This window comes from Ochlerotatus camptorhynchus, unplaced genomic scaffold (genome assembly GCF_037179485.1).
Source record: "Ochlerotatus camptorhynchus isolate MF236.1 unplaced genomic scaffold, CSIRO-AGI_Acam_v1.1 ptg000434l, whole genome shotgun sequence".
NCBI lineage: Eukaryota > Metazoa > Arthropoda > Insecta > Diptera > Culicidae > Ochlerotatus > Ochlerotatus camptorhynchus.
Window position 1 is genome coordinate 1251767 of NW_027040920.1, and position 8478 is coordinate 1260244.

Below are 8478 nucleotides of genomic sequence, written 5' to 3' on the forward strand. Positions count from 1 at the left end.
TTCACTCTTTGTGCTACAACATCGTTTATAAAAGCTATTATTGCAAACTGCCTTTGCTTTTCAAGGGCATCCAAATTGATCAACATACATCGAGACTCATAAGATGGTAAGGGTAAACTCGTCCAGTCTAACTTTCTTAGAGCAAATAATAGAAACTCAGAGTTGGTTGGAAATGCTAGCATGAAGCTTTAGTGTGATGATTTATTAGCTAGAGAATGATCTTTAGAAGAGGGTAGGTGGATAGTTCCGTTAGAGTACGGCAGTATGAAAATTGAATAGAAGTTGAAAATGAGCGAAGGGCGCGGGGACTTGAAGTATGTCTCCAAGTCCACAGGCAAAAAGTGCGTCCCTCTTTTTGCTCATAAACTGACTGCGGCTGTGGAATAGTTCTAGCGACGTTTTCATCACTACCTAAAGCCCCACGTTGCGAGAGCATTTCCAGTCGATGGTGTATTATAATGCAGTTCTTCTTTACCCAACTATTGTGTTGTTCCTCTCGTGATGACCAACGTGATCATCTCAGAGAGCCCTAATGGCCCTTCGCTCATTTTCAACTTCTATTCAATTTTCATACTGCCGTACTCTAACGGAACTATCCACCTACCCTCTTCTAAAGATCATTCTCTAGCTAATAAATCATCACACTAAAGCTTCATGTTAGCATTTCCAACCAACTCTGAAAATCGTTAACTTCGCGTATGAAGTAACATAAAAAACACTTTGAATGTAATAGAAACTGTTTTTGAACTGTTTCAATGCGGTTTATATGAGTATCTTGATATGGAGCCCAGACTATACTACAGTACTCAAGGAGGGGCCTAACATATGCAACATATAATGTTTTGATTGTGTATGGATCATTGAAATGAAAGCTAAACCTTCTAATAAACCATAGCATGTTGCTTGCCTTGTAGATAATGTTATTATAATGTTTAACAAAGCTTAATTTTGAATCTAGTATAACACCTAAATCTCTAACTTGATTGCACCTTTCAACTTTGTTTTGTCCTATTGTTACATGTTCTTGTCTAAAAATTTTCCTTCTTGTAAATGAAATTGAATTACATTTCTTCACATTAAGTTTTAATAAACTTTTTGAGCACCAAGTGTAAAAGTTATCAATTTCTTGTTGAAATACTACAAGATCAGACGTTTGACGAATTTTCAGGAAAAGTTTCATGTCGTCTGCATATATTGATACAGTCAGAATATTCAATATGTGCTCTACATCATTAACAAATAGAATAAACAGTAATGGTCCAAGATGGGAACCTTGTGGCACACCAGATGTTACATTGACTACTGACGACAAATCTCCTTCAAATATAACTCTTTGTGTCCTACGGGTCAAGTATGACTGAATCCACATAACATAATGTCCCTTATCCATTGCGTTAATAGAAAATGTTACAAAATTCAACAGATTAGTAGTCGTTGAACGTCCTTTAACAAAACCATGCTGTTTGCCTGTAATTAAATGTTTAACTTGTGCACTAACACTTTGATTTATTATAGATTCAAAGAGTTTAGGAATGCAGGACAATATAACAACTCCACGGTATTTTTTTGCGTCTGATTTTTTTCCACTTTTGAAAATTGGAATCAAATATGATTCCTTCCAAATTGACAAATTGACGGATTCGAGAGAAGAGTTGAACAGCCAGAACAATGGCTTTACTATCTCCTGCGATACTGATTTCAAGAATACTGGTGGCAATCAATCTGGTCCTGCACCCTTTGATGCATCCAATGTATTTAGAGAACGTAAGATTTCGTTGAGGGTAACATTATTAACTACAATATTTCTCATTGGCTCAGGAAGGTATGAGAAATACTGGTAATCCCGGTCTTGGTCATCATGACTTGTGTTGAAATATCCTGAAAATACTCAGCAAATAAGTTACTGATCTCGCTAGTCGTTTTCCCTGTTTTGTTGTCTAGGTAAATGTTCGAAGGATTGACTTCTGTTTGTCTCTAACAAAGTTAAAAAATGGTTTTGGATCTGATTTAATGTTGTCTCCAACCTGAGTGTTTTTTGTTCTCTTTTATGAGCCTTTTGTTTTCTATTTTTGAGATTATTTATTTCCTGTTGTACCATGCTGGAGCTTTAGATTTCTTTGATTTTTTCCTTAGCTTTTTCGGTACTGTCGTCTCTAATATATCGTATACAATTTCATAGAACATATCTACAGCCTGCTCTGGGCTCGAATTTCTAATAAAACTTTGCCAGTCAATAGAATTTAAATTGTTTTTGATAAGCTCATAGTTTGCATGTCTAAAGTCAAAATACGTTTCCAACAAATCGCCATCCAACATTGTGGTGTTATCGTGTATAAATACGGAGAATTCTATTGCAGTATGAAATATTTCATTTTTCCATAGAGGTGCAGGAGCCTCAATCACGCAGAAATCATCGGTCATATTCGTAAATAATAAATCTAAATAACAATTGTTATGGTTTCTGACATGATTGACTTGATAAAGTCCAATCTCTGCACTTTTGTCAAATAAAGAATAGAGCGTTTCGTTGTCTCCAACAATCGGTATCAAAACAGATTCATTTTCGTCGTCAACAATAAAATTTGCTGCTCGTTGATTAAAGTCACCGTAAATATGAACATTTGCTTCAGGCTCACATTTAGAAATAATAGTATCAGCAATACTAAAAAAACAATTCATATGATTCGTTTTTGGTACTTTCAGGAGGAAAATACACTGTCGCAAACATGATCAAACTCCTTACAGTTGCTTGATTCAATCTTTTCCGATTCATAGTCGGTTAATACACCTCCACCAGACTTTTTGTTGGATAACGTCATCCCTAAACACATTAAAGCGATCTCCGAAAATCCAAACTTGTTTCGGTGCCTAAAATGATAGGAAAACTAGAAGCGGCTACCTGTTTATAAATTTCATTGACCTTTATCGCGCTTTTCATCCTGTTAAAATTTTGGCAATAAATTATAAAATCTTTGCTACCGCACTTGCTCTTGCTATCATTGACTTCAGGCAAGTCTGTCGTTTTTACTGTAGAAAATCTATCGGTCGACAAATTTAAATTATTAAACCTAATTACCTTCCTCTCACGCGGAGAAGTCGTCAATTCCTGGCGTTCGTCGGGATCCACGATAATGTTGTCTTCCTCCAAGTAGTGCGTCAATTCCGCAGAAAACCCGAATGCTTACAAGAACACGCCTTGCACAATGCAGCTGAACGTCCTGGAGTCAACCTGTTGGGCGGGTGCGCTTGAGCTGGGCGCGGGAAAACATCACTCACCAGGTAGGGGTTTAATATTTCACCCCTTTGAAATTGGATCGTTGGTTGGTAATTATTCGGTGGCCTTGAAAACCGATTTTTCGCTGCCGCAAGAAGGTCTCTATCATGAGGAAGACGGTTGTTTTCATTCTGTCTGTTGATGTATTCTGTCTGGTGATGATCCGTTTGGAATCACCGCTCACTTTTTCTTTTAATTTTCTGACAAAGGTCACAAACCCTTGTTTACATTTACTTATGAGTCTCTAATGCATAGCTTTGGTCTAAAGTAAGCAAAGAACGGACATCTCAACATTTCAAGTTTGCATTTAACTTTATGAGCGATTAGAAATGTTCAGTGAAGTTCCATTAACTTCATATCAAGTTTCTACATTACAGAAGATCTGAAGAATGAAAGAAAATACTAAGAATTTCAGTGAAGCTTCATAAACATGCTGCGGGAACATAAGGCAAGTTAATAAAACATATTGAAAATATGGGAAACTTCATGGAAGCCTTAGGAACTTCTAAGCGGTTCCACTAGCTTAAAAAAATTTGCAGAAACTTTTAAAATGTTACAGGAATTTCAGGCATATTTCAGAGAACTTAACGAAAACAAAAAAATATATTCAAAGATGTGGGGAGAATGTTAGAAAAACTCTGGAAACTTTTAAGAAGTGCCAAGTACATCAGACAAGTTAGATCTAGAGATATTTGGAGAATTTCAGAGATCGTAAGGGTAGTTCCCGTAGCTGCAGGAAAGTTCAGGCTTTTGAAGGAGTTCAAAAATCTATAAGCGTGAAATGTGCCAATAGTTTTAGGGAAGTATAGAGAAAGTAAGAAAACTTCAGAAATATTTCGGGAAGTTCACTGAGGACCAGAAACTTCAGGTGGCTTATAAAGCTGAAAATGTTAGTTGGGCATAGCTTACACAGAATTGGATGTACAGCAAATACTCACCGTTCATTTGATAACATGTAGCTTGTAGCTTGTTATGTTTACTACAAAGAAAAAAAACCCGACATAGCAGACCGAACGCTACAGACCTTGTGATATATCACAGACCTGAATCCAAACGACTGGCCCTTAATGCTGCGTAATTACCATCAATATATTGATCATGTATCGTCATTTTGTGTAGAATATAATTGCATAAGTTATAAACTAAGTGGAATGGATTTTTTGTCTTCTCTAAACATTGTATATAAATAATCTATCTTTCATAATATATTTTGTTTTGCTTCCAATAGTCAATATGTATATATATATATATATTCAAAGTTGCATTAAGTAATGTGATTCCTCTTGATTTTCATTTTCTTGTTATGCTTCAATAATTAAATATATTCTTCGCCTCACACAATAATCATATAATGCCCGCATGTGTGTTCGCGCGCCTACCGATTGTTGTGTGTTGAACGATTTGATTACATAAGTAGGTATGATTCAATTGATTTTATTTTGTTTTGCAATATGATGGCTTCTTTTGCATTTGTTTTTTTCTCGTGGAAAACAATCGCAAAGAAGCCTAGTCGATAAGTACAACTAATAACAACGATTTAAAGTAAATACTTTGATACTTTTTTTTTTCTTCATTCTTATTCATTTCCCTTGTAAAATTCTAGGTGGACGCGTGCAGGTCGGGGGATTAAAAAGGGGCAAAAAGTAGGAAAAAGTAAAAGTCTTTCTTTTTGTATCAAAATACCTTATCAGATTAAAGTTACATGAGTTGTTGTTGTTGTTGTTAATTTTTTGTGTTTTTTTTTTCTCTGTTTGGTGTTACTCTCGTAGTAGTAGTTGTAGTTGTGTGTTTGTGTGAGTGTGTGTGCCAGGGATGAAGTTAGGTTTCACTCTGGGTTTTGGCAAATTTTAAGATTTTTTTTTTATTTGTTCTTCAATCAATATGATGGTGTTGTTTAACTTTTCTAAGGATTGTTCAAATATTACAACGACGACGACGACGACGACAACTGCAGCTAATCTATCGATTGGCAGCGATGAGCAATGAGTGGGAATGATCTACTTGTTTTTTGATCGATTTTGTATTCTAACTAATCTTCCAGTTCGAAGATAAATCATTGAATTTTGAGAAAAAAAAATGTTCTAATGTGTCGCTTTTCCTTTCGAAATGAGCTTGGCAACCCAAGCAGGATCGCCTGTTGGATGTACCCCTAGTTCTTTAACTTTCTGCAGAAAATGGAATGATTGCTTTTTGTCGCTTCACGACCTATCGTAATATTCGAGTTCAAATCTACGGACGACGCTATTCTACTAAGTCTACCACAATTGTGTTTGTATTCTTTCGAGAATTCTAGTATACTCTCTTTCCGGAAGGAATTTTACCCGGAACGACCACATTCACTATCGATCGGTGTGCCCTACTGGCGGCGGAGAGTTTCCTACGTTTGCTGGTGGCGGTTCACCGTTGGATGGTGAGCTTGTTTTTCGCAGTGATGCTACAGTGATTGATTCAATAACTCAGGTTTGTTGCACTTAAGTGGGAATATTTTTACTGCCGTCATTGCAACCACAAATCCGTCATTTTGGATTTCAAAATGGCATATGATATCCATTTCCTGAATGTAATGTCTGAGAAATTATCGCTGAAACAAGAGCATTAGTTTTTCGAGGTATAAAAAATACAATTTCATAGTTCTAGTTACGAAACTAGGAAAATCGTTTAACAGACTCGTAACTATAATTCAGTGCCAACATTTCAAAGGGGCGTAATTGCATTTGTAAACAATGGCTTTAGCCGTCGATTTCTCGCGAATAAAAGCTCACTCATGAAAAATAAGGACACCAGCAGGTAGAGGAATGTTTTCTCTACCAGCTAGCATATTTTGGAGAGGTAAGATTTCATTCGCGAGAAATTGACGGCTGAAGTCATTGTTTACAAAAGCAATTACGCCCCTTTGAAATGTTGGCACTGAACTATTGCACCTCTCCTTTTCCCTTGACAATCATATTGCAGTTTGATCAAATGTCATCATTTTAGATCTGTCATTAGGAGACTAGCGGTATGGATTGCGGAATAACTTCAAGGGCTGATCATAAACTACAAACTACACAATTATCCGGACAATTGAGCTTGAATATTATCGAAGATAAAAAATCAAGAAGACTGGCAACTCTTCCATTTTCTCAAACGAACGCTATGAGACAGGTACAATCGCGTCGAATTGTATAGCAAAGATTACATTCTCAAAAGAAGGGTTTGTATATTTGCTAATTTTTCTATGCGTTGCTTCCATCTTCACTCAAGCGCAGCGCCATTGTATCTGTCGCATGGATTCTGGCAAAGTTGCCAGTCTTCTTGATTTGTTGTCTTCGATATTATCCATTATTTGTCTATCCGGAAAGTATCAAGAGTAGTCCGAACAGTTTATATTTGGAATAGGGATGTTTGATATCAAATATGTACTCATCAATATGAGTTTTTCTTAAATCGGGGTAATGTCTAGAGGCTGGTAATTGTTATCCGACGCCATTTTAAATCCAAGATGGCGGCTTACGGTTTCATGAAAAGTGGGAAATTCTGACAAATACCCATCAAAATGGGTATTTTTGGTATCGGGGTGATGTCTAGAGTCCGGAAATTTATATCCAACACCATTTTGAAATCCAAGATGGCGGCTTCCAGTTTCTTGAAAAGTGGGAAATTTTGTCGAATACCCATCGAAAAGGGTATTTTCTAGGGGCACGCAATAACCTTCAACTCCAACGCAGGCAACGGTTGTAATTAAATTAATTCCATTAACTGCTGCTTTAATTACATTAATTACACAATGTAGAACATTATCTACTGTTTAACTCCGCAGTTGAAATTTCGTAATTTAAGTATATTAATTACATTTTCAATACTTTTAATTACATTAATTACGGATAGATAATTTTAATTACCGTCAGTACTACGTCAAAACGCATTAATTACTTTAAGTACTTTTGATTGCATTTTAACTTCAGCGTGCTCCTCGGGTATTTTTGGAATCGGGGTGATGTCTAGAGGCTGGTAACTGCTATCTGACGCCATTTTGAAATTCATGATGATGGCTTCCGTTTTCATAAAAAGTGGGAAATACTTTTAAATACTCATCAATATTTGTATTTTTGGAATCGGGGTGATGTCTAGAGGCCGGAAATTGACATTCGACGCCATTTTGAAATCAATGATGGTAACTTCCGTTTTCATAAAAAGTGAGAAATACTGTCAAATACCCATCAATATGGGTATTTTTGGAATCGGGCTGATGTCTTCTTCTTCTTCTTCTTCTTCGCATTTCAAGCTTATTGCATATCGCATACTAGCTTATTGCGTGCTCTCAACTTACTGTTCTAGATGCACTTCCACAGTTATTAATTGAGAGCTTTCGATGCCTGTACCATTTTGGATGGGTAAAAATGTGTGGCAAGTCCAATCATACTTCTATACCCAGGGAAGTTGAGATATTTTCCAGACCAGGAAGTGAACCCAGCCACCTCCAGCATGGTTTTGCTTTGTAGCTGCGCCTTTACCGACTGAGCTAAGGGAGGCCCCTTAGGGATGTCTAGAGGCTGGAAATTGATATCCGACACCATTTTGAGCTTCCGTTTTCATAAAAAGTGAGAAATACTGTCAAACACTCATCAATATGGGTATTTTTGGAATCGGGGCGATGTCTAGAGGCTGGTAACTGCTATCCGACGCCATTTTGAAATTCATGATGGTGGCTTCCGTTTTCATAAAAAGTGGGAAATAATTTTAAATATTCATCAATATTTGTAATTTTGGAATCGGCGTGATGTCTAGAGGCTGGAAATTGATATCCGACACCATTTTTAAATTCAAGATGGCGGCTTCCGTTTTCATAAAAAATGAGAAATACTGTCAAACACTCATCAATATGCGTATTTTTGGAATCGGGGTGATGTCTAGAGACTGGAAATTGATATCCGACGCCAATATGGTGAACATTTGGTTTAGAAAAAGTGGCAAATACCCATCTATATGGGTATTCTCAGAGCGAGGACGACGTGTACTAGATACCGAAATTTGATGTCCAACGCCATTGTCAAATCCAATATGGCGGCTATTGGGTTCAGAAAAAGTGGCAAATACCCTACAATAAGGGTATTTTGACTATTATATTTGAAATGACTTCAAATTTTGGAAGGCTAATCAGGAACCAAATTGGAACCGTTTGAATACTGTGGACCGAAAATTTCAAATTTTGCATCAGTCTATTG